Raw genomic sequence first — 25,058 nt, 5'->3', positions numbered from 1 at the left:
CACAGAAAATTAAGATAAGGTCAAGCAAGGCTACTACAAGGAGCTGATATTTTGCCGTATGTTTTTTTGTGAGCATTTTAATCCTTTTTTTGCATCTTATTACACTTTGGTAATCCCCTCAAATCATGCAAGGATTTGTGGCTGCACTTCTACATATCAGACAAGTTTCATACAGACCTTCTCTCTCCCACCTCAGCTTTGGTACCTATGTTGAAAGTCAAGTTAAGGTGATTCAGGCAACCCGTATTTCAAAGCCGCTTAGAGACTCCTGCATCTTTCCACTGCATAAATTCCATGGTATTAAAATCCAGGAGAGGTCTCTGGTTAAAATAAGGTTGGAGGAGACATGCCAGGAAGCAGATTTTGGAATGGACTTTGAAAGAAGTCTTGCAGGTGGCTTAAGAATCAGTTTCTTCCTTGCATTTTAATCCTTCATATATAAAAGATAATTCTAGCTAGCAGAAGTAATTTCTTCAGCAATTCAAAATCATATATATTTCAGTAAATAGGCAGGTAGACCAACCAGTATTAGGCATGTTGTCAGCTGGCATTTTCTGTGAAAATCTGTTCATTGGGCAAAATGTCAAATACGAACTTAAAGCACTTCACAGAATTTGTGTAAGTTTGAAGATCAAAAGAAGATACCAAGAATAACAATTTAGTGTATGTTTCTTATTTCTTTAAAAATACTTTGCCCTGCTACAGTACTTTGTGTATATTCTGCAAAAACAATTCTTCCTAGATCAAAAAGAAAAAAAATAAAAGGGCCAGACTCAGCAGCCTGTTTCCTAACATAATCAGAGGAACCTTGGGAGTAACAGAACAGCTATATCTGCTTCTAGTGAAGCATAAACCCCAACATTTCTTTTATCATTGTTCTGTATTTCTCCTTACAGCTCTGATAGACGTTAGAAATATTACTATAGGTCAATGTTATGTGCATACTTTTAAGCCTGAAAAAAAATAGATGCCAATTTGAAGGACTTCATAGCTTGTCTGTTTAATATGCTAATTTTTCTATTAAATAAAAGCTAAGGAGAGCTCAAACTTTCATAACCCAAAGAATGTTTCACTAGAAAGAACTACTAAAATTTCATTCATCTTGTAACAAAGCGAGGTTGTTATTGACAGTTGCAGTTACTGCATCTGCTCTTTATCCGCTACCAGAGCTGAAATCTTCTCTTCACATTTGCATTTTACAGCATCACTGTGGCAGTTATCAGTAATCATTCACCTGGGAATACAGTAGGAAGTATCATTAGATATTATACTAATATTATGCTTTTTATATTTCTTAGCAATTGCCAGTAAGAAGAAAAATAGCATTATGGACCACCTCCTGGCTTTCCATGAACCATTAATGAACCGCCAGCAAGGGTGACCACAGTACTTCTGTGCCCTGGAAACTTTGGCTTGAAAAATCTGTAAACTATGAGCAGATAAATCACAAATGTTTTGGAAAGGGAATCACATAAGCAAGTTTGAAGACATAGCCACCTCTTAAACCTTGAAATACTCCACGCTCTATTCTTCTGCCTTGGACAATTTGATCATAGGTTAATTGGATAAGCCAGCAGCAAGAACTCAGCACAATACCAGAATCTGAAGTAAATCATGCCCACTGTTGTCATTGATTAGAAGAAAAAAGGAAATAATAATAATAAAATACTTTTGCAAAGTAAAATATTGAATCATGCTGAAGAGTTGCATCAAATACAAGTTATTGTGTGGCAGGTTAAACATTAAGGCAGAGAGTTTCATATCTTTGTAAGTAACACATATAAGCTTTGATATATTGTTAATTGGCTATAAGGCAGCTGGAGCTCATGTAAGCTTTGAAAATTTTGGAGTTATTAGGAGTGTTCCCTGAATTTCCTGCATCATGTTTTGAGGGTACACTCTGCTACAGCTGAGTAAAATTGGAGATTAGCCTCTTTCATGAGACTGGACCAATGAGGATTCATGTTTTCCTACTGTCTTTGTACAACCTTTCTCAGTAATCACGGAGTCTTGGCACATGTTTAGTCCGAACAGGGAGACATGCTGTGTTGCTCTAAACTGAAAAGTCATACGCTGCATTGTTGTATGTTGCATCGTCATAAGGTTAACCTAGGGTAAGTGAGATTCTGATGTTCACAGAAGGTCTAGTTTAAAGCAGAATACTTGTCTCTAAATAGGGAAAAGAAGAAAATGTTCAGAAGTGTTATTTATAAATGAAGATAAGTGCTGGCTAACTCTCCTGCCTTATGCTTACATTATCTAGTTACTTTGGCCCTGTTCTTTCATGATCTAAGCCTACTTTGTACTCGGGTAATTCACATCATTCCCCTCCCTATCTCTAAAATTTTCCTTCTCCTCCCTTTAGCTACACCATAATAAATCCTAGATAAACTGAGCTGCAGGGGGGGATGGGGAGAGGTTGCATTGTTATATGCTGTATTACATTATTTCTGTTCACAATTACTTTTAATTTATGCTGTAAGACAAGGTGCTGCCCTAGATGCCATTAATGAGATGTCTTACTTGTCCATCTTGAAGTACTTCAAAAAGAGCAAGAAGTGCTATGAATCCCAGTGACTAGGTTCTGTAATTTTGGATGGATGGGAAAATTCTAGAATTATTATTAAGAACAGTGAAAACTGGAGCAGGAGAAAAGGACATTAAAAGATTTGTTGGATGAAGCCCCAGGAGCAGACTGACTAGAGCCATTACAGGTCTATGGTTATTCACATCAGTCATTTTGCTGGAAGATAAAAACACCATCTATGAAAACTGGAGACAAAAAAAAAAAAAAAAGGTGGACTAATATGAATAGGACAAAATTTTGTCCCATTTGGGATGTGCATCTCTACAGCAGGGTCCTCTGTGCTGCTGCTGGAATGTGGTGTCACAGAAAAAAAAAACGCCTTGGTCCCCATCAAGGAAGGGAGAGAAGAGCCTTGATCTCCATCCTAGCATATTTGTCTGCAGTGTTCCCTAGATACAGAGATTCCTCCAGCTTGAGCTGTATAAGTAATGTTTTTGGAGAGGAAGTTAATGTGTTTGTGTGCATGCATGCATGTCTTAGTGTTATCTTTTATAGCACATTAAACTAAGTGTTCTTACACTCTCGACATTTACAAATCCTTGATGTCTAACAGGATTTTTTAAATGCTTCATCTGTTTAATTTTTGCAGCCCAAACAAACAATTATTTCAACTTTACCATCTATATCATCCTCATTTTGAGTGAGCTGAGCCTGGTTATGGGAACTACAATCTAAGTGGAAATAGTAAAGTTTCAGAAATGCATCTTATGTATACAACATATCCTAATCCCAGATTATGGTAACAGGATTTAATTTCTCACTCAAATTGTCTAATTACACTTTATTAGACAATGACAAATGGTAAACCTCTTTAGGAAAAAAAAAAAAAAATAGTAGGTATCTGGCAGAATAGATTATGTTTAATCATAAATATTTTAACAACATTGCTGTTAATGTGATTTGGGAAAAAGATTTAAAATGTAATGTAAATCTTATTGTGTCCATTTTTAAACAACCCTTTGGTTCTTTTATACACAAATGTGTATCTGGGTCTAGCATTAATTTGTTGAAACTAGATCAGTACCAAGGGGACCTTTGATCTGCACAATTATCAATTAGATAATTAAAGTCAGGAAAGTAAAGATGCTTTGAAGATTTATTAGTAACTTAATTTATTCTCAGTTATTAATTTTCATTGCATAAACTTGAAAAACATGAAACAACAAAGCATGCATAGTAGCTCTGTACTGGTCTTTGAACTAGCAAGTCTCCTATGAGTTTCAGGATGTCTACTGTGGGTTGTTAAATTATATAGTACGTGTATTACTAAGAAAATCTAGGCAGAATCTGTGGGAGTTGGACTTGTGATTTGTACTACAGCAAATAATATATTTACAGTTTTGCCTTTAGGAAAAATCAGGTAAACTTTGAAGTGTTCAATTAAATTAACATCTTCAAATTTATTCTAAAAGTTTCTTTAACTTGGACTATAAACAGATCTATCATTGCAGCTCAGCTTTCTTTCATCAATTCTATCTATTGTAAATCCAGTGACAGCACACAAAATCCTACTGCTTAAAATGCAATAATGAGATTTTATCCTGTCTTAATAAAGACAAGACTTTCAAACTTATGTTGTCTGCTTCTTGTTACCAAAGATGCTGCACAATGATATTGTATTCTCAAGTGCAATGGTACCTATAGTACACGATTTTAGCTTCTTTTACTTTAGCACAGTGATTACTTCATAATTACTCTTTCTGTGAAGCTCAGTATAATTAATTAATGTAAGCAGCTACTTGGACTACAACCTCTGAAAAGCTGAGGCAGAGGACTGACCAGAATATACATGTGGGGGAAAATGTTTGTGAAAACACTTGAAACAAATACAAGCCATAAGAAATTGTCAGCCTGCTTTAAACACCTAGATAAGTGAATGGCACCTCAGGCATGAATACAATCAAAATAAACCATTTCTTTAAGATTCTTAGGGTAATGAATTTAAATCTATATGTACAGCATACAAGTTGAAACAGCAGCAATGGAAAAAGAAGGAAGGATGTCAGAGTATTTCAGCAGCAAGCCACCAGCCTTATGCCTCATAGACTGACACTGATCATATAAATATTGTAGATAATTAGTATAGAGAAGAAAAGAAGCAAGATAAAGAGAGAGGAGAGGACATAATTCAACCAAACACAAGAAGAGCTCCTCTCATCTGTATCCAAAGTCCTCTGGGGTAAAGAAGTTCACCAGCCCATCCCCTAAGTCAGAGCTGTCAAAAACAGCAAAGAAATGGCATAGCCAAGTCTTACCCTAGCCCTGGTTATGGATTATAAATGAATGTATGGAGCCCTTTATCCAGTGGGTACATGCTCATACAGGTTTACAGTAGCACCAAGGAGCAAGCTGCGCTGAAAGATTTACACATCTACTAACACCTATGCTCAGCAAAGATGGTAGAGTTCAGCACCCTAGGAGAGAAAATGGGCATAACAGTTTCCTGAGGACTGCTAAGCCAGCACAGTATTTAAATACACCATCTAACATTGCTCTGTTCTTCCACTTCTGCAGCTACCACATGTGATGGACAAAATCCAAGTTAAACACTCTCACCAGAGCATACTCCAAGACAGACAACCAGGCCTCAGGCTTTGCCAATACAATACAGTTCTATTCTCTATTTATTTTTGTAGTTCAAAGACCTGGCAGTAGCCCATCTGATGCCTGCCATAAGGACCAGTGCACTCCTGATTACTGCCATGAGATTTCCAAGACTACGGACAGCATGTACTCCAGCATATGCCAGTCTCCAAGACAGACTGTGCACAAATAGCAGGGGGATTCTCTGAAAGAAAGAAAAAAGCCAGCTCCCATTTCCACTTTGAAACCTTCAGTGATATCCTGCCAACTTGAGGACCTTGCTTTAATCACAGCGACCACATGAAAGAGTTTGCTCCGTTTATCTTGGTTCACTGAGGAAACCAGTGATAAGTCTGCCATGAAAAAATTCCATCCTCTCCCCAAAGCTGGCATACTTGTCCCACAGTACAGGCTTTGATTTCATTTTAAGTGCAGTTACTTACAGTCGTATCAGAGAATGCATTAGTTTTTTTTTTTATCCTGCCAGATGACTTATTTTTCCTCAGAATCTGGTTGTGTGTGAGTATTTCAAAATTCCTCCAAGTACAGTGGTGGCAGGAAAGCAGCAGAAGATCCTTCCTGCAGCAGTGACTTCAACGTACATGTCCTTGAGGCGTTCATCCAACCAGCTGGCAAGAGGTGCTGGGAACTGGGCATACATAGGAAGCAATAAAGCACACAGTGCAACTTCTTATCCCACTAGGCTTTCTGAAGCAGACAGAACAAAAGTAATGTTAAATATGGAACTAATGTCCAGCTACTGTATCCAGAGTATTACTTTGTCAAAGGAGTACCAATAATGAAGAAAAACAAAGACACAGACAAACTGCAGATAAAAACATACATTCCTTTTCCATGTAATCTGGCTTGGCTGTGAAATGCTGTGAATAATTGAGCAGTTCATAGAATCATTGAATCATAGAATCACAGAATCACCAAGGTTGGAAAAGACCCACAGGATCACCCAGTCCAACCATCCACCCATCACTAATAGTTCTCACTAAACCATGTACCTCATCTCAACATCCAAACATACCTTGAACACCTCCAGGGTCAGTGACTCCATCACCTCCCTGTGCAGCCCATTCCAGTGCCTGTCCACTCTTTCAGAGAAGTAGTATTTCCTAACATTCAGCCTAAATCTCCCCTGGTGCAGCTTGAAACCATTCCCTCTAGTCCTATCACCAGTTACACGGGAGAAGAGGCCAACTCTCAGCTCATTCCCCTGAGCCTCCTCTTCTCCAGACTGAACAATCCCAGCTCCCCCAGCTGCTCCTCATAAAGCCTGTGCTCCAGATCCCTCACCAGCTTTGTTGCCGTTTTTTGAACACACTCCAGTGCCTCAATTTCTTTCTTGCAGTGAGGGACAGTTACTTCTGTCTATTTAAATCAGAGCACTGTATATATTTTTTAACTTTGCTTCTATTTAGAGATTGCTGGCTTCCCCAAGAACTGCTTACTGTACGCCCAGATTCTGTAGCTTTGTGCATTCCGTTTCTGGGTTCATCGGGTACTTCATAGGATTTAAAAGACAATGAACACAAATCTCTCTCTACTACTAAGTTTTAGAATGCATTAAATGGCTGACAAACTCTTCTGAACCCAATGAGTGCAAAACAGTAACTACTACAATGATTGGAGTATGTGGTGGAGAGTAACTAGGTAAAGATTGCTAAAAAACTTTGGAAGCAGATTTGTTAACAGGCAGATGAGTGGAAAATATTTACAAGCATATTTGGTTCCTGACAGATACACAAAGCCTCAGCTTCTGGTAAAGATATAAGTGGAAATGGAGAGGAAAACTATTCTCAGATTTACAGAAGAGTGCATAATTCTCAGATTCAGAAAGTTTGTTATTTTCAATGCAACCAATTTTCTTCTTGAAATGCAGGTTATAGTATTACATTTATTTCTGACTTCTTAGACCTTGGCACCTATAATTCACTTTCCTGTCTAAAGAAATTGCTGAGACCTCTATGCTGATATCTGCGCAAACATAATACTTCATCTCTAACTGTATCCTATTTAGTCTGGAATTGTTCATGTTCATGAGCAGCAGATTTGAAATACAGCCTTGTATAATATTCAGTAATAAACACACAAAACTGACAGGCAATAATTTCCTAGCTTTTATGGGAGATAATGTATTTTGCAAAACTTTGCCATACAGTGTGATTATGTCTATTTACCTCTCAGTAAGAAAGAGAAATAACAGAAGATGCTGTTATAAATCTGGCAGTATTTTGTGAACATGCAATTGCTCTTCACAACTACGCACATGGGCATTACATCTCATTATGTCAAGTGCTATGCAAAATAAATAAATGAATAAATAAATTTAGCTGTAATTAATAGGGTTAGAAACTGATCTGTTAGAACAGATCTGCTGATGAAAAAAACACAAATGCTTTGAGTGTCAACTGGAGTAACAGCCCAAACAACTGAATGTTTATCTTAACCTTGTCCAAAGTATGTAATAATCCAAAGAATGCAAAACTGGACTGAATCACTAGAATGGCCTTCCTTGCAGGCTTTCCAGTAGATCCCTTGTCTATATGCCTATATATTAGAAACGTGGCCAAAAGTTTTCCTTTCTCATGTTACAGTAGCACGTAGATTTCTGACCATTTTTAGAAACAGGACTAACAAAAAGAATGAAAGAAGGAAGGAAAGAGAAAAGAAAGGAAGAAAGGAAGAAGAAAGGAAGAAGAAAGGAAGAAGAAAGGAAGAAGAAAGGAAGAAGAAAGGAAGAAGAAAGGAAGAAGAAAGGAAGAAGAAAGGAAGAAGAAAAAAGAGAGGAGAAGAGAGGAGAAGAGAGGAGAAGAGAGGAGAAGAGAGGAGAAGAGAAGAGAAGAGAAGAGAAGAGAAGAGAAGAGAAGAGAAGAGAAGAGAAGAGAAGAGAAGAGAAGAGAAGAGAAGAGAAGAGAAGAGAAGAGAAGAGAAGAGAAGAGAAGAGAAGAGAAGAGAAGAGAAGAGAAGAGAAGAGAAAGAAAAAGAACTTTATACAGCGTAAGGCTAGAAAAAATTCCATTTTGGTGAAAGCTTAAATAAGTTCCTGCTTTATGAAACAGAATTCACTCGTGAACTCACAGACGTAAAACAGGATTGCCAGATTCCCTGTAACAAGCGCTAACCAATTATTCGAACATAAAACATTCCCACTCCCTCTGCTTGGAACCTTAAAATACATCACTGAATAATCAGTTCCCTTCCTTTACCACTGCAGTGTTCTGCAATTAGACTTTATCCAGGGATTATTCTACTTTCATTCTCAGAAGTGCTGAGAAGCAAAAAGTACAGCAATTCTCTTTATTTTCTATTGTGAGAGAAAAAGGAGCCAAAATGCAGAGTTGGGTGAATTCCACTTAGCTACTTTTAATTTCAGCCTCCCCAGTGCCATTTGCCAGTCAGAACCTAGGTCAGGATTTCACACTTATTCAATGAAGTCACTTGTATTGAATCCTTGCAACTTTTACTAATGTGTAAGCCATAAAGCATGAGGGTACACATTCATTTTGAATTAAGTTTGCAGTACAAGCAGCCAAAAGAAGCACAGCTTTGCCTCACTTTCCACCCAGCTACCAAAACCTGCCTTCAAAATGTTCAAAAATTTTACCCCACAAAAAGACTGTGCAAATGGATACCACTTCCTAAGAAAAAAACTGTCACAAACACATGATGAATGAAGGGAGTTATAACAGCTATTTTGAGTTGGATGACAACAGTTTCAGAGAAGAACTTCCTTTAGAAACAGACTATTGAATCATTCTTTCCTATTTGTTGATGCACTGGTCAGCCTGCTTTTTTCCACAATGGAAAATAAGCAAGTGATGTCCAGCATCACTTTTGGGCTTTCTGCTACAAATAGAGAAAACATCTTACATGTTATGAGGAGCATCAGCACACCATTATAAGTGATCTTGCAAATGGTAGGAATTTACAGCTTGCTAATCCATTCCCCTGTCTCAAAAAGTTTGCTCTTCTGAATGTTCCTCACAGTTTCTTCTACCTGGCCTACAAAACAATCATTTTCTCTCTCTAAATAGTGCTTGGGATGTAAACCTCATGTCTTTTTCCTGTTAGAGTTCCTACTTAATTCACTTCTACCCACTCACTTTAATTCTGTACTTATTTCTGTTTAACCCAATGTTTTTAGAAGAGAATTGAAATGCCTGCAGGTACTGTAGTAATATTTGCCCTTAAAAGATTACTGTTATTTCATGTTTGGGAGCACAAATGCTGACAAGATATGCCAACACTTAATTTGTTCTTGAACTGCTTAGTGGGTGATTTGACTTGTGAACCTGACACACCCACCCACACCACATACACACAAACACACAAAAGATTAAAATAAACTCACAAAAAACTACTGAACAATGTGAAATTTTGAAAGATTTCTGCCTTCTGAGCTCTCAGTTTTTTGTTCTCTGCAACTCAGGGCAGGTCAAGAGGCATTTTATGCCATATCATGCAGCTTGCTCAAGAGAATCTCCACTTAGGTAGGGGAATATGGAAGATAATGTATGCTTACCAAAAAATATACAACAATTAAATGCTGTTCTGAATTTTACGTGAGTAGCAAATTTACAAGATAAAGCTTTGCTTGCAGATTAACTACTACCTGGATCTAATGAATTGCTCTTGCTTTCATTAAAATTGTGAAATAATGCAAACCAGAATAGAACTCTGACTGTACATCCATAAAATATAATTTTTTTCCTCCAGAACTCAGAGTAGCTTAATGTGTTGATCTTTATGTTCTGCTAGAGTCCTTTTATAAAACCAGTCTGTTATTTGGAGCGTTTGGCTATTGTATTTAAAAGATAGCTGTATGGAGATTGTAAATTTGACCATTTTGCCCTCTCTTCAGTGCTTAAAACTATTATTATAGCAAAAAGATCCAAATTGTGCTTTTTAATATACTTACATAATTTTTAACATGAAAAAGGTCCTTCATTTTATGTTCTACTAATTTTTCTAGGGAACAAATGTAAAGTAGAATACACTTCTAGCACATGGCTGAGGCTTCTCACTCAATATCTTAAATACAGAGCCAGGTTGACCTGTCAGCCTTAACTGAAATACCCAAGAGCAAAACTGGAGAGTAATAATGATATTGTTACTAAGAATAAAGAAGAAGGAAAAGGTTCTGAGAAAATAAATTCAATTCCCTAGAAACTCCCAGAAACCCTTAAAGTATACTTTTTTCATAGAATGGAGAAATAAACAAAGTTCTGGATTTTTGAATGAATGCCAGAAAAGCTCCCAGCATTTGCCAGAAAGAGAACTTACCACAGCGAAAAAGGTGTCTTCAATAAGCACAAGAAGAGAGCAATAAAACAACAAATTTATCATGAACAGCCTGGTAGGTAGTAATTATAGCCATAAAACTGCTGCTATTTACTCACTCTGTTTTTTTTTATAGCTATCATGGTAACAGAAATATGAAAGGGATGATGAGATGGTTTTGAGAAGTTTAAGTTGTTTGAGAAGCTCGCCATTTTCAAGAGAGCTGAATGAAAGACCCCAAAGGACTTTCTGGGAAATTTGATAAATGAGAAGTCAAGTGTGTTTCCTGAGAAGACAATTTCATGCGCATGAAAAAAATATTGTAGGAGGAAAAGGAATCCCATTTTGCATGTAACTTAACTCAATAATAGTACAAATGCATCAGTTTAGGCGTGTTGTTTCTAACTTCTTTTAATCACTCTACTGGCAGTAACTTCACTGGTCCAGGGTAGCAAACATATTTTATAATTGGTTACTAGAAGATAATCACAAATTTTGTTTGATCGAGTGTTATTGAAACTATAAAGCTGAATTAGCCATGTAAGTTTGAAATCCAAACAAGTTTAAGGAAAACTAACTGAAAAAAAAAAATATTTCTTTAATGCATAAAAGCTCATACTTGGAATATTAAAAAACTACACTATCTCAATCATTTCAGTATTTTTTAGCTTGATTTCATGACAACGCAGAAGACATGGATTAAATTGAAATTTCATATTTAAACTAGTTGTGATACAGTATAGGAAGCTGTTAAAATTACAAATTCTAGAAAGAACCCAAGCTGTGAAAAATTATATCAGTATAAAAATATTCATTTTGTAAAAGCTAGTAATTCTTTCAATAAGCTAATTCATAATGTTGATAGATGCATAAACTTAAGTGCAAAATAAAGACAAACTAGTTCAGTAATGATATTAATATTCAATAACTAGGTCACATTATTTCCAATTACTTTAGAGATTACAGAGTTCCTTATGGAAAACATATATCTGTATCATCACAGGACATGAATAAGATCTGTAATATGCCTTGTGCAGTAATGGATTCAGTCAAGCAGAAAATTATTCAACACACAGTGCATGTTTTAATAGTAGCCAGTAATCAATTAACCCAAAAACTCCTGCAGCATGTCAGGTATGTTTCAAACAGACCAGGGTTGGGGGGAACACATCATAAGGTTATTTCACACCATATCCTCCATAATCAGCTATGCATACGTTAATAAGCAGTACAAGAGACTTAAAGATTTTTATCAGCTTAGTAGCATTGTGTCAAATATTTCTCACATAAAAAGAAACAAAACCATGGAAAATCCAAAGGAAGCCATTAGTAATTGTAGACATTATAGCACACTTGATAGTATACCTTACGCAGTGAACAGGACAGACAACAACTTCTCCTTCAGTGGGAAACAATTGCTTGCTCTTTATGATAAACTAAGATGTTATTCAGACTTCAAAAACACTTTGTATTCACACACACACGCACACACACATATATATACACACACATATATGATATTTCAACCCTTATAAATAATTGTAACAAACAATTTTTCTTCTGTCTTCCTTGGAAGTGTATTCTATTTTGTAACCCTATCCTTTCTTCATGAAATAGATACAAGAGAAAAATGACATGCATCAGCTGCTTTTGAAAATAAAATTAAAGCTGTTTTCCAAATTGATTTACTCATACGAAAGCGCAGTTTGAGAGATGTGCAGTTTCAGATTTGTATGGTAGAGATGCAGTAACCAACTGGAAGGCAGTTCCTGCCAAGAACATTTGGTGTCAATTACAGCAAGGCTGAAGAAATTTATATATATATAATTTTTAGAGAAACTGGTGAAATCTCACGTTTTCCTTGGGTTTGTCAGAAGTGAGGATTTCCTGCCTTTTCTGTTTCTGTCAAAAGACAGTTTGTCCCAGCAAAATGTCAAGATTTCTTTATCTAAGTAATTACCCTACTTGCATTCTCAACAGACCAGAAAGTTGTACTATTTTCACAAGCAATAATGAGAATGCTAGAATGTGATTATTAAATGCAGACATCTGAGGGACAGAAATTGTAAAAATGGAGGACAATTTTCCACTTATGTAAATGGCTGCCACTGTTATTTCTGGAACTGTCCCATGACTGCTGCCATCGGTGGTTACATACTGTGGAGACCAGGTCTGTCTTTACGTTATGTGCAGCTTTTCCCATGAGCAGTCCCACTGATTTAATTTCATCCCTTCCAAAGTGGTTATGGGACAGAATCAGGCCTTTATGATCTAACAAAAAAAGATAAGTAGAGGTCTCGCACAGTTATTAAAAAAATTTTTTTAGGCCACAGTAAATATACATGGAGTGTAGTTTTCAGTTCATAATGTAAAATAGTGAATTCTGGATTGAAAAAATGACCTCCGATGAATTAGAATGTCCTTGCTTGTGGCTTCAGATCTGACACCCCATAGGTTTTCACCTTTTTAAATTCCAAAGAGCAATTTTTTTCCCCATAAACTAAGGCTCCAGCCCACATCTGCTTTATTACATACCTTAAAAATGTCATTTTAGGCTACAAATGTGCCAAATGAACTTTAAGTATGTTATACCAATTGTAAAAAGAAAACTATACATAGACTTCCATAGACAATGTATAGAAATTGGTATACAAATAGTAAGGGAAATGGCACTGCTTATTGATTGTAGGAGAACAAACATCAAGATATTCTCAGTCCTTCCAAAGAGAAATAACACTTATCTTTCAATCTGCCTTTGTGTCTCTAGTGTGTGGAGTTCACATTGGTGTGCGTAGCCAAAATGATCACTCTCAGCATCCAAGCATGCCAGGTTTGCCTGCAGATTATGAAGGCCCATGGCCTGGCATTAACAAATTCTAACCTTTTATTATTATTATTATTATTATTATTATTATTATTATTATTATTATTATTATTATTATTATTATTATTATTATTATTTTAATTTTAATTTTTTAAGGAAAAAAAAAAACCAAAAAAAACAACAGCAGCTTTCTTGAGCTGGCACAGTCTCTTGTGTAAGTTTTGCAATCCCATATCTCACCAGAGCTATAGAAGGAGGCCCAGAATGTGATCTCATTTCCACCACATGTGGGATGATTCCACTGGAGTCACTAAAATCCCTCTCTTCTGTCTCTAGATGAGCAGACTGCAATTACTTTAAAAACTGTTAGCCATCAGAAAGGGTGACAGAAATTCTCCTTTTCTGGAGCATATTTGGCTAAAATATGCAAACCCATGTTCCACACTTGTACCTAATTGTTCTGGGAACTAGCTTTTGGAGTTTCTACAGATTCATATTTCACTCAACTGAAGTTCAGACCATTCCATTTTTAGGTGCCTCGTGACTCAATTGCAAACTACAAGACATGCAGTCACCAAAGTTTTTAGCTCCTGCTTCTAGTGACAAAGTGCTTAATACTAATGTAAAGCTTTGTTGTACAAGGAAAGCTTCTGAAAACTTCAAAATATTTCCTTGCCTGTCAGACAGAATATTTGATTGCCACAGCAGTGTCATTAACTTGAACATACAAGTGTGTTGTGAGAAAAATTACAGCAAATTACATTTCTACAAAATTTCCTAAAATTTTCCTGAGAAGAATTACATTTTTTTTCCTGGACTTTCTTTCAAAAGTAATTTGCACTTTCACAGTGGAGGACAGAATACTGGATACCCTTTCTCACACAGTAAAATTAGAATTCAAACTCATGTTAAAATGGTATTCATGCCTGCTATCTTATTGGTGCAAATCAAACATATCCAGGATATCTCGTTGTATGTACATCTCAAACCAAAGGCTAACCCTTTATTTAAATTTATTTATTTATGAGTGTTTCTAAAGGAGCTTTGTATATTCCTCCACACAGGACACACCTGTTGGTTTGATTAACATTCCTGGAATCCTTTCTATTTGTTATTTGTCAGAAAATGTGGGCTGAATTTTTTTTCTTGACTTCAGTGCCTCAGTGAAATTAAAGGTGTTCATTCAAATTAGGGAAAACCGATGGGAGCCCACACAACAATTTCTCTGGCAGTACTTTGATAAGAATATTTTAAAGTAATTTTACTTCACTGAAACCTGGGAAACACCTCATTAGCATATCTCTGTCTCCTTCTCCTAACATTATTAGAAAAGAGTCAATGGTTTCATTTTATCTATAATATTCAGACTTCCTCACCTTCCCTTATCATTTTTTCTTCTTTCTCCTCTCACTCCCAGTCATAAAAAATAGATACTTTCTGTAAATACTGGTAAGTTTCACAGCTCTGTGGTTTTCTAAAAAATCCTCATAAAATAAAGGGGTTTTTTTTGTTGGTTTTTTTTTTTTTTAAAGTAGAACACATGCAGAGTACTTAAGAGAGATGTGAAAATACTCTTGACTACCCTCATTTGTGAGCAATTTTTGGCAAAAGACTAAATTCATAAGGAAATTAATAAATAAATTAGCAGATCAACAATATCTTTGCAGACAGAGCATAAGAAGAAAAAATACACTGAGAAACAGAGTTGGTGAATTAGTAGATACCTATTGTACATAAGGGACAAGAGGATGAGTTTGAGCATGTCTTGACACTGTTTGTCCCACTGAAACTATTAAATACAACTGTTTTTTGCATTCTTCTTCTTCTTCTTTTTTTTTTTTTTCCCCACGTTTTGTAACTGTCAGTGTCTCTCTGCTGAGTGCATGCATTGGCTCTTCCAGAGCCTGCTCTCAGAGATGAACATTTACAGCTCCAGACAAAGTGCTGAAGCACAATCTCAGTCAGGTCTGATATATCTCAAGTCACCCAGTGTTAGTGGAAACATTTGATGGCAATGATCTAGTATAGCACATTGTGTGAAAAAGACAATAATATTAAACAAAATTTTTACCTTCCAATGACTACATGCATAAAGCAAGTATTCTGCAAGCCTTGTAATATCAAACTGCTAAGAAGTACAAGAGATTTCTATGTTCTTTGAATACAGAGCACCGTTTCCTGCTTTCAGCTTTCTTATTGTTACCAGATCAAGCGCTCCTGAAGAAACAAAGAGAATATATCAACAAATCAACAAAGGAAGATTTAATATTCTTAATAAGTTAAATGGAAAGAGAACAACACATATGCAGTGGTCTCGTGCTAAAAGTGGGAGTTAAACTAGATAATAGGAATACAGTGCCTTGCTTCTACAATTTATTAATTCAGAAATTCACCATATGCTTGACATATGTTAAAGGTCACAAGCAGCCAATGGCAAAACATTAGAGAGTTTCTGAATGTTATAAATGATCATCTTCTAGCTGAAAAGGTACTGAATCCAACACATTATAGATTTTTACAGTAGAAGCATCTAAACCGTTATTATCTTCTAGTCTGATTTTATGCAGCAAGTTTTTTGGACTGGTTGTAACCGATAAAAGATGAATCACCCTGTTTTCTATAAATCACCCACCCTCAGATAAACCAGTATCCCTTGGATAAAAATACTGTGTAGATAAATCTCAGATAATGTACAAGTTTATGTATAAAACATCTGGCTCCAGGCAGTATGCAAAAGCTGGTGAGAGCAAAGGGCTGCAGCAGATTCCACCATTCGCAGCCATGGGATTCTCTCAATAGGATGCTCTTCTTCCCACCACCCCACCTCCTATATGTTCTTCCCTTCCCCTCCTTCCACTTATGGGTCAATAAATCAGTTCAATGTAGAGAGCTGTGATGACTGCTGAAGGCAGAAGGAGGCTGAGTGCACAGAAAGTGGGAGGAGAAGAAGGGGGAAGGCAGCACCAGACAGCCTAACATCAAGGCATAGAAAACTAAAAGGGTTGATCCCAGTGGGCAGTGGAAGATGGGAGTAAAACTACACTAATCTTTATTTTTCTATGATGTTTTGACAACTCAGTCTCCTTGCTGGAGACAGGCTGGTCTATGAAAGGAAACTTGGAAACTAATAATTATCTTGTTATCAGGTAAGTAATAACCTATGCTGCAGCTATTTTAAGTACACAGGCATGTGTGAGCAAGTTTATTTATGCAAGCAAATGTCTATAAATACTGGAATTTCATGTAAAATGTCAAAAGTTCACATTTCCATAATAAAGAAAGTAATTCCACAATGAGCCCCAATTTACTATGCTTTTGTGTGTAATAGTTCTCAGTGCCTGACCTTATGTTCTCTGTCAGCACACTTTTTCCAATACTTCTAGTTTTTCCCATATTTTCTAATTTAATACTTTCCATACTCACAATTTCTTCTCTTTAACTAATTAAAAACTAGGCCAGGATTAATATATACTCAGTTGGCTGGCTAATACAACATTTAGATAAATCAGCTCATGAGCCAGACAGACATGACATCTGCCAAGCTCAGACTCTAAGGAAGAGGAAGGAGAAGAAAAGGCAGGAGGTATTAACTTGAAGTTTTCTCATTTACCCACAAATTTTAACCTACTTAGAAAAGCAGTTTTCTTTGCTGAGATCTATTTACCAGTTAAAAATGCTCTAGAGATGAGAGCCCTGTAAAATAAATGTTTTACTCAGTTCTCAGTTTGTGCCCAATGGTAAAGTACAGCCTTTTAATATTTCTTCTTCTTCTTCTTCTTCTTTTTTTTTTTTTAAATGCTTTTAATCTTTATGACTACTTTATAGTCAAGAAAAATTGTTCTGGCATGGGCTTTTCTTCTGTATTTTGAGTTAGCTCATCTTTGTTTGATGTAGCACCCAGGCTCAACTCTGAACTTCCATTACAGCTGTAGGATTAGAAGGCCTTGTATGATTAAAGTTCAGATCTTATGAAATGGGACTCACAGAACATATTGTGTCTTGAATATCATGGTGTATTACATTTGTCTATGGGGTATGTATTTATGTGTAATGTAATTGCATTAGAAAGGGGTATGTATGTACACCACAAAATATTTCTCTGCAGGCTATATGTTATATTTTATAAAAGCATAAGGTAGGCATAGATACAAAAGTTTAAGTCTCACTTTTTGGCAAGTGACTCAATAAGTTACAGGTTAGGAATGGATATCTAAGCGTGATAGATTAACAGCATATAAGGAAATAAATCTTCTTGGCCCTTGACATGAACTAATTTGCCATGTTGGTTTTGGCTCTTCATTTTACTGCCAGTAACACTATTCAGCATGCCCAAAAAAAAAGTTTATTTTTAGATTACTACAGGCTTGAACTTGGGCTGACATAACAAGACATAACTATTCAAATCCCTTTCTTTTACAATTGATTTTTACACCATAAACCAGTGAACTTCTTTTAGGTGGCAATGATTACTAACAAAATAAGATTTTTATCTTCTAGCCTTCAATTTTTAGCCTTTTATTTAGCCTTCTGTTTAAGAGGTTTCTATGCTGTTTTGAGAAGAAATACATATCCCTTTGGAATCTTTACAACACCAAGTCTCCCTTAAAACACAAATACTTATCACTTGTTTCACAGTAAAGCTTTTCTTAACAAACTAGTTTTAGTGTTAGATGGATGGGTCTGTTCCTTTCAATTATCTGTTTTTTGGGAAGACCTCTTCACTGTATGAAACAGAGAGTATTTTTTTCCAAAGAAAATAAAAGAGCTTATTAACAAATTTAAAATTATATGAACATTTCTTATTTTTTTCTTGTTTACTAACTGCATTTACCTAGCTGTGCATGAGAACCATCTCTCATACACACAAACTGAGATAATATTACACATGTGGCTTTATGATAATTTCAGTGAGGTGTATGATTTTGCAAGATTATAAATTTGAGATTAACGTTTTTTCATCTCAATGTTTTTTGCATGGATGTAACTAAGGTAGAGATTTAACATAAGATGCAACTATTTAGACTCATGATTTTTTAAATATTTTTAAAGTTCAGTTATAATTCATAAAATCCCAGAATTGTTTGTGTTGGAAGCGATCCTTAAAGATCATCTAGTCCAAATTCCTGAAAGAAACAGGGACACCTACAGCTACATCAGATGTGCAGAGCCCTGTCCAGCCTGACCTTGAATGTCTCCAGGGATGCAACATCCAACACTTCTCTGGTGCCAGTGCCTCACCACTCTTATCATAAAATACTTCTTACTTATATACAATCTAAATTTCCCCTCTTTTGTTTGAAACTGTTTCCCCTCGTCTTATCACAGCAGTCCCTGCTAAAGATTGTGTCCCCTTCTTTCATATAGCCTCTCTTTAGATACTGAAAGACTGCTCTCAGGTCTCCCTGGCACCTTCTCTCAGCCTGTCCTCATAGGGGAGGTGTTCCATTCCCTGGATCATTTTGTTTCACTGTGAACCAGTAATCCCACTCTATCCACATCTTCCATCCTTACATACTATAATTTTGTTAACTTCTTAGAGGTAAGTTAAAAGAAAGTAACTCAGCCTTTCCCGGTGGCCTTCCAGAAGATGGTCATCTTCTCAAGAACCTAAATGGAAAATAAATAAATAAATAAAAAGCTTCTTATTTTATTTATATTTTAATTACTTTTGTGTGCCAGCTGCTCTGCAACCCAATGTTTTGATTTTTAGGTGAAACTTTTATTGTTCCTCTTTTCTACAAATAATAGCTAAGTGCTTTAGAAACACAATCAACTTCATGTATAATGGAAAGTGATCTGGAATACTTCCAACTTGATAATTATAAAAGCAAAAAGATTTGTACAGATACTTATTCCTCATGAAATCTACAAATTGAACACACATCAGTCTTTCAGCACTTAATTTTATTTATTTTTCAGTTCAACTATTTTAAGCTGAACAATTTTTCTTTTGGCATTGTTTTCCTGTTTTATCTCATTTCATCACATACAATCATCCAGATCTATGACATGGTCAAAGAAACATTACTGAAGATTTTAAAATGTGGATCTTCATATTGACATAAAACAAACTTCCTTGTAAAACATTACATTTAATGAAGAATTATATGGAAGAAACTCCAGTAGTCAATAAACTGATAATAACTTATTTAAAATCTGCTGGACATGCACCGCTCCCTTATTGATCTTTTTTTCAAGCTTTATATAATATCTGCATCTAACACTATGTTTCACTACCACAAGTTAGACAGGACTCACTCTGTTTCTTCCAAAATGGAATCATTAGACATTTTGTAAGATAGATATGTGGCTATTTATTCTTTTGTTATAAATGTACTTTATTTTTTCCCCTAATATTAAACACAGTATAAGGGGAGGTCAAATTTGTAATGGTGTTCTTCAAAGTAAATATGCCATCACTTTAAATTTGCCCACTCAGGAGGCTTGCTGTCCTACACAGTTCTTCTTAACTCCCTTTTAGGCTGCCAATTACAGCAAGGATTTTGCTTGAAAACAGGGGGTCACAGCACAAAATCTTCATGAAAGCACTTCACATTTGCATGGAAAGCATCGGCCAGCTGCAAGACTCAGGTAATTACACCATTATCTCTCAAAAGTAGATGAAATTCAGCTTTATTTTTCAGTTAAATCCATGCTATCCCTAAAAAATAAATAATAATAATAATAATAAAAGTCATACACACAGCACTTTCTCTGTAGTGCACTCTACAGTAATTCATTGAAGTGCTCAAACTGAAAGAGTAGAGATTTTTTAATAGAAATAATACTGGACACGTTTCTTTCTTTTTTTTTTTTTCTTTTTCTCCTAGAACTAGATGTACATATAAAACCTTAGATCATTGTTCTCACCAGCTAGTGCCAATTACAAGAGAAAGTATTTTCAACTTTACCATCATTATAACATGAAAATGAAGATTCTACAGATTTGGAGATAGAATATCTAGCAAGTTTGAGTTGTGTTTGTTGTTTGTTTTTTTTTTTTTTCCCCTCTTTTAAACAGGAGTTCTTGTTCCTTTTTCTTCACCTTGCATATGTTCTAATAATTATTTTCAATCATATTATTTCTACTTTTTTAATCACCACTGATTTTATTTACTGTCTGTATTTGTTTCTGAAAGATGCTTACAAGACTAAAGTTCACAAAAAAACCTGTGCTTTGAAACATGCAATGGAAGCAACCATAAAGATCAATGTCGTTCACAGAGGAATTAGTTAATTAACTCAGAGAGGGATTTTCTTATTCATATTTGTATTCTTATATAAAGAAGAAAAATAGAAAGCAAAAGCAATCAGCATACTGTGGCCCAGTGGGCTAGTGTTGTTTACAGAGCTTAATAAAATTCAAATCTGTGATGTAATAGTATTTCAGTTTTCTTTCATCTTGAGGTAGCTCCATTCCACAGAGGCTGAGGGAATCATTTTTCACAGGGAGCACTGTCATGAAAGTGCTGCTCTAACCCTATATTTTGAGTGAGACTCATGAGTAATATTACTTTGTTCTCAGTCTCTTAAAGCACTTCACAAACATTAACTCTGTTTTGTACACAAATAACTTCCTGCAAGCTTTAAAGCACCAGGAAGTGGATTTTCAGCTAGAGTGAATTAATACAGATCTGGTGAAGCACAGGGGAGCCACATCTGAAGATGTGCCTTCTTCGTGTCTCCACTCATTTTCCCAACACACTCTCTGTCTCTTGAATTGTGAAAGCATCTCAATGTTCATAGGAAGATATATAAAATTTTTAGTTGTCACATTCAAATTGTTCTCAAGATCTGCCTCAGTTGTTACTTTGTCTTTAGGAAATCTTTCCAGACAAACATTTTGACAAATATTAAAAAAAAAAAAAAAAGCACAATCAGTGTGGTTTTCTGTTTCCTAAACTGTGTATTTATTATCTATTTTCGATACCCATTTAATACATGCTCAATTGCTTTCTTGCATTTGTTGCTTGGATTTTTCTCTACTATCCTTCCAATTTTTTATTTTCATTTGGGAAGACTACTGAACATGTAATCTAATCTAGGTTCGTTTTATTTCCATTCTACATATACTTTCATCTGATATTTAAATACAGTGGCATTTCTAGGACTAAAGTTGCAGGGTCACTGCTTCAAATAATTGCTCCTCTTTTGACCCACTACAACTATTAGAAAAAAAGCTCTCTACTTCATAAATTCAACTAAAGCTCATTTTACTGCTGAGCAGCTTGTTTCCAAAGTGAATGGTAAAGTATTATATTTAGCATTAAATAATGGGCTTACATTACATCAAATTAATGGACTGAAAACCTGAGTACTAAGAACTCATTTTACACACATGCAATATCAAGAATCATACCTCTGCTTGCTTCCACTTCAGAAGGCTTCAAACATAAAATGATATAATTCTAACCCTGCAAAAGTTTTCTCTTAGTGTCTAAAATTTACAATAAGCACCAAGCTGTGTATTCAAAGAATGTAAGCTTTAAACTGCAGCTGAAAATATTTACTACAGATTAGCTATATAAAATGAACAACGTAGTCATTTTTTACAAGTACCTCAGTTCAGATAGTCGGTAATAACTTAATACCTTTACAAGTAATCTCTCAGTGGCTCTCACGGCATCTTCACTACTCTGACATTATTGATACCACATACTCATATTTAATACCATCTTCAAATTTGTCAGATTTGTGTTTTTTCTTGACCATAACTTTAGGGTAATGTACACCATTCAAAAATATACATGGTGAGATTCTCATCTCAGTTGCACTGCTTTGTTAGGAATGTGATTCTCAGTATCAGTACTTTGGAAATCAGGTGGCCAGGCAAAACAGAGAAGTAGAACGCTGTGAGAAAGCTGTGCCTACAAAACAGTAATACAAACAATTACGGAGACTGTAGTTAAATAAGTGCAGAGCAGGATGAATGTACGCAGTCAGACAATCTCCTTGGAACAATGCCCAAGGCTTCAACAGGAATTCCTACTACTGACATTCCCAAAAATCCCTGTGTTGATTGGGAAAGTTCCTTCAGCTTGACTTTCATGACTTCCCATCTTGCCTAGTCTACTTTGCCTTCACTGATAAACTTCAGCTTGTAAAGAAATAAAAGCGTCAAGTTGAAGAAAAATGATGCTCTTCTTCCAAATTCTACAGCCCAAATATGAACAGCAATAAAATGGGAAAGGGGAAAGGAGCAGGAGAACTTATACAGCATTGTAGAAATCTCTTATTAATGGGATGATCCCTGCCAAATGGACATCTCCTTTTACAAAAGCTGTTTACAGACTATTCAAAAGCTACTTAATGGATTTTTTTTTTATCATGTCTACAATTACACTGCCATTGCTAAATTGAAGCAAACTGCTTCTGTTTCTTGGAAAGAAGCCTCCTGTGATTTTTTTTTTTTATTTATTTTTTTAATTTAATATAACATTTCTTTTTTTTTTTTTTTTTTTTTTTTTTTTTTTAACCAGACAAAAGCTAAGACAAAAACTTGTGGATGCACTTAAAATTAAAATTTAAAACATAACACAACAAAAACTTTAAAGCCAATGTGTGCTGAAATAATTGCAGTATGAAGGTGCTTGTTTCTCTTCCTAGTTTCCATTCAAGACATTAACACACGGATTGCCATATCATGACATAGACTTACTCAGAGAAATTTCATCACTAACAGACAAAAACAACAAATAATGGACCAGTCTGCAAATTTCATTATGCCTGAAAACTCAAATTGGACCAAAAATAATCCCCATAGGCAATCACAGATGCAGGGCCATAAATACATTTAAAGATTTATTCAGGAAAAAAAAAACCAAAAACATCTTAACCCTACCAAGTGATGTCATAAATGTCCATGTGGAAGATATCCTGGGGTGATATTCAAAGAAAGGATGTGGCTAGAGTCTAAATGTGTTGCAATATTTAGATCCAGTAAATATGAGAACTATGGATCCTAACTTGTACGGCCACACTGAGCAAATCCAACGTACGTAGGCAAAGTAAATCAGATGATACCAACACAGTTTCATAACTTACTGGTTTTTGGTGGTTTGTTTATTTGCTTTTAACAAAAATACCTTCATCACACAAAAGATGTAAAGTTACCTTGGTGAAAAATCTATTGATCTTAAAGGGTACAGAGATGTTCATTTTCTTGCAACTGAAAAGATTTCCCACCTTCCTTCTTCACTGTTGTCATAGCAAATAAATGCAGCTAAATGCAAATGTAATCTTACACATATTTTAAATCTCTGTCTTTTGGCCTGTACTTGCTTTGCAGAAGTGGAACACAGGCTGAAATCTGATATGTTTTCGCAACATCGATTTTAGTAGCAAAATTTTTGAGGTACAGTCACAAATAAGTTAGAGCATGATATGAAACTGAAAGTACCCTTTTTACTTAGTATGTGACAAACATGCTGCTCAAAACAACAGCTAGTTTAGAGACACTAAAACAGACTGTGAGCCACACCTGAGTAGATTTCTGCTAAATTCATGGAGACAACCTAAAGAACAGCTTAAATTTTTGGACACATAGAAGTCTTAGACATCTCTCTGTTTCATCATCTGTGTCCTCTAAATTTCGAGCCACATGGAAGAGCTGATTGATATAGAAGCCTTAAGGATTCTGCATCTCATAAAAACTCTCTGAGTTTTGGTACAGCTAATAGTCACCCTAACAGAGCTGATTCTAGGATACATTTACACTACTGGTATTCCAATTGCTTAATAGGGCTATCTACTTTATATGCCAGCAAAAGCACAGTCAAGAACCTCCCTAATTGAGGTCAAAACTGTCAAACCTGTCACTTCTGAATCTTTTGTGTCTCATGTGTGTGTCTTTTATTCTAGAAATAAAACCCTGCAGGAGACAGTAAACACACTGCCTTTATGTTGAAGGATGGCTGCACATTTTTGTTTCTAGATCTAGACTTCGTCAGGTAAAACAGGATGGAAAGAGGAATGTTCAGTGGCAGTTCATCCCATTTTAAAATGTTTTCTGAGCTAAGATCATGCAGCTTCCAGGAGATGCCTGTCTCTCTTAGTCAAGAGAAGAATCAAAGAATGAGCTTTAAAAAAAAAAAATCCAGTTTAGGTGGTTAAAAAAATCTGTAAAGTGAAATATAAACCAGTGCAATATTATGGGTTACTACTTGTAGGGTAAGAGTCATACTTAGGAAGCAAATATAGCTGTTAAACACCACTTACAACTCAATGTTTGAAAATTTATTAAGGGTTGCATTTCCTGTGGGCTAATTTTCTCTTATGCTAAAACTCCAGCTACACTGCTTCTTACATTGTGATAAGAGTGACTTAGAAATAACTGCTGAACTAAGTTTTCCAGTAAAGACTGTAAAAGTAAATGAAGAGATATTTTGACTTAAAATAAAAGTTCTTTTTAGCAACAGAATAATGTCTATTCCATAAATGATTTCAGTTCAGTTGCAGAGCAACAGTTTATTCCACATCTGACCCAGCAAGACATACTTCTTAAAAAACCATGAAGCTTTTTATCTTGTATTCTAAAAATACACTGGCTGCCTTCATAGACTGGAAAACAAAATTACTTCCTTCAGATTCCAGCCACGATTAAGAAGGGTGCAAAAGAGCAAAATGGAGTTCCATCTAAAAATAATTTTAAAATGCACATATCTTTGAAGTCTGTTAAGAATTTCCTTCTTTTTTTAGCGATTTGAAATGAAGTGCCAGCAGTCATCCCTTGTGCAGCTACTTCTCTGAAGTAGCTCCAGTTCCAGTAGGTGT

General features: G+C 35.5%; 1 long non-coding RNA gene across 3 annotated transcripts in view; it reads right to left on the bottom strand.

Annotated features, from left to right (window-relative positions):
- Window positions 1-25,058, bottom strand: part of LOC107313578 (uncharacterized) — a 156,104-nt gene that overhangs the window by 38,049 nt on the left and 92,997 nt on the right. For 2 of the 3 annotated variants that reach the window (XR_014945383.1, XR_014945382.1), the window contains exon 1: window positions 1,498-5,606. This is a non-coding gene — a long non-coding RNA (uncharacterized LOC107313578). The other variant, XR_014945381.1, reaches the window with a different exon arrangement.

The sequence above is a fragment of the Coturnix japonica genome, chromosome 4 (assembly GCF_054131305.1).
Source record: "Coturnix japonica strain WE chromosome 4, WE-NBRP24, whole genome shotgun sequence".
Classification (NCBI taxonomy): domain Eukaryota; kingdom Metazoa; phylum Chordata; class Aves; order Galliformes; family Phasianidae; genus Coturnix; species Coturnix japonica.
The sequence above is the reverse complement of the archived record's forward strand: the minus strand, read 5'-3'. Positions and strand labels throughout refer to the sequence as shown.